Below are 6,000 nucleotides of genomic sequence, written 5' to 3' on the forward strand. Positions count from 1 at the left end.
GCTTCAGTGGGCAACCGGTCTTGGGCTGCAGGGTGATATGGCTGTGGATTGACCATGAGAGAGGCTGGACTGAGAGTCCAGCTCAACTTGAGTCGATTTGCTGTGGCGTCCATAATTCGAACCTTCAGAAATGAGAACAGGTATGCAACTATCTAATGACTATTTTAGCATTACAGTAATGTACAGTAAAATACATATGACTGCATAGTATTGCATAAACATTTGTAACTCTAAGCCATCCATTTACTGCACTGCATTGGATGAATGAGGTTGGTTATCATGCTGTACTATTTTTTTTTTTGTAAATTGTTTACGGTTCCTATGCTGAACACATACTGTGTTTCAATTCTGTACAGAGTGGAAAGGCAAAGACATCATGGAGGGCGAGGGCGCTTGTTTACAGATGTACAAGAGACTGCAATTATAAATATGGTTTTGGCCAACAATGCAATTAGGATTCGAGAGTTAAGAGAGCATATCTTGAATAATGACACCATATTTAACAACATCAATGCTGTAAGCCTGTCGACCATACAACGCATCCTCCAACGGCACCAAGTGACGATTAAACAACTTTACAAGGTGCCATTTGAGAGAAACTGACAGAGTCAAGAATCTGCGACATGACTTTGTAGAGGTATGTATGCAACACTACTTCCAGTACTTCAGACATACCATATTTACTCATCTGTATATCCTTTTGTCTGTTACAGAGAGTATTGGAGATGGATGCCCATGTAATTCGCCATGAATTTATTTATGAGGTTGGCTTCAACCTCACCAAAACCAGGCGCCGTGGAAGAAATGTAATAGGACAGAGGGCAATTACCAATGTCCCTGGACAGCGTGGGGGTAATATAACTATGTGTGCTGCCATCACTCAAAACGGGGTCCTTCATCACAATGCCACACTGGGGGCCGTACAACACCGGCCATATGCTCACTTTTCTGGATGCAATTTACACAATGCTTGTCCCTGATCCAGACCAGGAGCCTGCTAGATTTGTGGTTAAGTGGGACAATGTTAGTTTTCACCGGGTTGTTCTGGCCCAAAACTGATATTCACCCCCATATTCACCTTTTCTAAATCCCATAGAGGAATTCTTCTCAGCCTGGTGCTGGAAAGTGTATGATTAACCCTATGCCCGCATGGCGCTTCTCCAGGCAATGCCATTTGCTGCAAATGCTTCATTCTGACGTGTGTTTATGGCATTTTGAATGCAGTGTTACATTTTGAAGGAGATGTGAGGCATTTTGTGTGTGCAGTTTTAGGAATTGAGTGTAGAGTTTTGAAAAAAGGTGACATAGCTTTGAAAACGTGTGTAAGCAGTTGGAAAAAATGTGTTAAAAGTTTTGAGAAACGTGTCTTTGTTTTGAGAACTGTATGAATGGTTTGGAAAATTGGGCCAAATGAATCAGTTATAGTGTGTTAGCAACTGAGAAAAACTGTGTATTGCCTGATGTAAACTATGGCAACAGTTTGGATGACAGTTACTGTACTGAAATGCAGAAGGCTGTGCTTCTTATGTATGCCATATATCCATTTCAAAAGTACAAATGTACACATTACTGTATGTGGGATATTGATTGAAAAAGACTGGATATGATTCAAAGTTACACTTTTACTGGTGGTCTGACCAAAAAAAAAATAATAATTACAACATCATTGTGAAATAGAAAAGAAAAATAAATATGTGCACAAAGGCGAAAATAAAAATAAGAAAGGTAAACACTACAAGGTAAAAATTACAATTCATGGCAAATTCATAAAAATCTAATATAAATGTGCAGAAAATATGCTTGAAAGTTTATGACAACTCGATCAACCATTTTGCATTTACCGTAGTGACTTATATGATGAACTAATGACTTGAGGTTTTAAAGGGGAAGACTATTGCACAGAGAACTATATAATACATCTTGAGCAACATGACAATAGTAACTAATAATGTAGGAAACCACAGACAAATGTACACAATCAGTTGCATGAATGTACCAAAGCAATCACAACTTGTTCAAAAGAATGAGAAACTTTTTATGATGTGCACAAGTGACTAGATGATGTGGAGCTCATTTCTGATCTGAGAAATGCACCAAAGCCACTGAGAAAAACTGTAATCAAACTGTGCAGACTTGAGTGAATAATATTGAATGCTAGTGCTTTCTAAATGACCACATGGTCAAAGCACTGAGAAATGTAGGGATGTGTGTGTAGAGTTTTGCAGTAACAGTTCACCAAATCTGACTCATGTGTTAAAGCAGGGGAATAGTGTTTATAGTTCAGCAAAATGGGTGTGATTGTTGAAAAATGGCGTTATGGTTTTGATATTTTAGTTCAAAAGCCTGGTTATAGTGTTTTAGCAATCAAGAAAAACTGTAATGCACTGTGAACTAACATGAACTACCAATGAACGACTGTATTTCCATTAACTAACATTAACAAAGATTAATAAATAGGCCAATGTAATAAATGTATTGTTCATTGTGTGCTCATGTTAATACAGCTGGCATTAATGAAATCTATGGAAGCATATGTGTAGCAAAATTCAATCCGCAATGTAATATGAAAAATGGCAATGCAATATGTAAAATGGCAATGTATTTCTGTATTTAAATGTACATTTTCCCATACATATGTGCAACATTTAGTGCAAAATGAAAATGAAAATTCAATTATATAATTTAAGTTTGCCATTTTCTACACTAGTTTAAATATGCATATTAAAAACATATTTTAAAGCTTTATAATTTGCAAAATGAAAATGAAAATGTATTACCCAAATTGATTAGATATGTTTAACATGTCCAAGCAAAAACTGTAGCAAAATTATAATTTAAATGCTGTTTTTCCTAAATGCATTTAGATTTAGGGGTAGGACACTTGGGATTGCATTTTCATCGTGAGACCGCGTGATAATTGTAGCAAAATTCAATGAGAGTTTCAAAATGCATTCTGAGCCAAAAGGGTAGCAAAATGGTGATTTATAAATGTCTTTTATTTTTTCTTAAATGCACTGAAACTTACATATATGACGTTTCAATTACATTTTCATTAAATACCCCGCGATGAATAGTAGTTTAAGTCCGAGCGGAGCACGACCCGAGCTGTCAATCATTACATCAAGGCAACAGGACGCACGATAGGTCAATATTCACCATTAACCAAACGCTTTTCACCTGCCTGAACATCTCTCACCGTTTACACTCGGATTGATGCACATAAGCAAACAGACAGCTCTCTTTCTGTAGCTACATTGAAAGTGTTATGATTAGTAGCCTAACTTACAATGTTTTTATTCACATTAACTTTCAATGTTAAGTTCACATTAAATATAAAGTCAGTCATATTAAAATATGCATGAAACCCATATCTGTTAATTAAGTGAAAAGACACATTATTAGGTTACTTTCACTATCGCCCACTAGATCAACTAACGTAATCTATAAAGGTGAGAATCAAGATATTTCATGATATAGTTTATGTGTTTGGAAAATAAAAATAAAATTGAAAAAAATAAATAAAACATAAGTGCTGTTGTGGCTGCTGTGTGTCACATGACGACCAAACTCGTGCCCTCTCAAAAATAATGAGTGCATGGCGACCCTGTATTTATGTATGATATCCTACACCGTTTCATGAAACTCTCATAGTTAATGAAGCCCAAGTGCCGCCTATTATGTGAAGTGTAGGCTGTCGAAATGGTGATGTGAAAGGACTTTATTATATTACCATTTCTGATAATAATGCAGCATTATGAAAGTGTCTTATGCTCATCAAGCCTGCATTTATTTGATCAAAAATACAGAAAAACTGTAATATTGTGAAATATTACAATTTAAAAGAACATTTTTCTATTTTAATATACTTTAAAAATATAATTTATATCTGTGATTCAAAGCTGAATTTTCAGCATCATTACTCCAGTCTTCAATGGATGGTCCTTCAGAAATCATTCTGATATGCTGATTTATCATCAGTGTTGGAAACAGTTGTGCTGCTTAATGTTTTGTTTTTAATTTTGTTTATTTATTTTGGAATCGTGATACTTTTTTGGGGTTCATTAATTAATAAAAAGTTAAAAAGAACAGCATTTATTCAAAATAGAGATGTTTTCTAACATTGTTGATCTTTACTATCACTGTTTCTATTAATTAAAAAAATCCTTGCTGAATAAAACTCATTTCTTAAAAAAAAAAATATATATATATATATTGTGGCGGGAGGAGCCAACGACAGACACAGTGGGCGTGGCGTCAAGCCTCGGAGAGGTTTTTATTAAACAAAATATTAAAGTAAAGTGTCCAAAGGGGGAAAAGTGTCCAAAATAAACAGGGATCTGGTGTCCTCGTCGTGCTGCGGGGCTGTGCAGGAAGGCAGTGTTCAGGAGGGAAGGGTCCAGGGAAGGGGCGGAGTCCGGTGGCCGCACGCGCTCCCCTCTCGGGGCCGGGAGCGAGTGGCGGCGGCGTCTCTTGCGCGGCTTCGTCCATCTTCGGAAATCCCGGCGCTTCTGGGGGATTCGGCGGCCCGGCATCCTGGCCCGTCAGCCGCCTAACGGGTGCGGCAGTCCTCCTCGACGCTCCCTTCCTGGACCCACGAGGACACCAGCGTGCATGCACGGGGGAGAGACCGGTCTCCCGAGGAGAGGCGCGTTCGGCATTTAACGGCGGCGGTGATGAGGCTCTATTCACGTCAGGTGCGCCTCATCACACGCCGCCAGCCCTGGCTGTTTCAGCGCCCCTCCTCTCTCACACACCCACTCCTGTCGGGAGCCTGGTGAAGGGCGGCGAATATGGGACGGGGTGGTGATGATGGACAGGGGGGAGGCAGCCGACTCGTCACATTATATATATATATATATATATATATACTATATATACCGCAAGCTTTTGAACGGTAGTGTATATTGTTACGAAAGTTATATTTAAAAAAAATGCTGTTCTTAACATTTTATTCATCAAAGAATCCTGAAATAAGCATTGCATAAAAAGTATTTTAAAGTATATTACAATTTTGATCAAATAAATGTAGGCTTGATGACCATAAGTGACTTATTGCAAAAATATAAAATATTAATGTATCCAAACTTTTGACCTATAATTAAATTTTTTTTTTTCCTCATAATAAAGCATATGTTAAAAAAAAAAAAAAAAAAAAAAAACATCAACATTTCAGCTGCAGTCTCTCTAAAGCTTTTTACGAACATGTTCGTGTCATATTTCACCCTAAAATAAAAACATTTATTTATTTATTTATTTATCGGCTTTAAAAAAGTAAAAAATACCTCACATGTGGTCCCCTTTTGTAAGTTTTGTATAAAAAAAAATAGCCATTGTGAAAAAGAAGCATGCTTAACTGTACTGAATGTGCACTTGTGGTGTACTTCAAATCTTGAAAGTATCCGGTATTTAAAAAACTGTATTTGCAGATAAAGAGACATTATTTTCATAATTATGTTTCTTACACTTAAGTTCCCCTATGGTCATAATGTCAAATTAAACATTTCATGTTAAAGTACATTTTAAATATTTTTTAATGAATTAATCTTTATAAATGTAATCTTTTGTCAGGTTGAAGTACACTTATTTTGATGTATTGATACTGAAGCAAATGTAAAGTACTTGATTAACATTTTAATTGTCGTTCAATGTTGCATTTAAAGTTAATGTATTTTAAATGTACAAAATTGAAGCTTAATCATTACAAATTCATAATTGCGAATATATTTAAATACAAGTTTCATTAGAAATTACATTAAAGTATATTTTAGTTTACAATAAATGCTTGTCAGTACATTCAGCAATTCACTTTAACCACATTTCAGAGAAAATAGAAGTAATCGTGAAATTACACATAGAGCTATATTTTATAAAGTCCTACTTAAGTGGGTCAAAAAGCACTCTAAATTCCATTTGCATTTAATATGTTTATATTTAACTTAAATGTACTCATATAGTTATATTTACTTATTTATCTTATATTTAACTAACTTAACTAACTTT

This window comes from Barbus barbus, assembly GCF_936440315.1.
Source record: "Barbus barbus genome assembly, chromosome: 27".
NCBI lineage: Eukaryota > Metazoa > Chordata > Actinopteri > Cypriniformes > Cyprinidae > Barbus > Barbus barbus.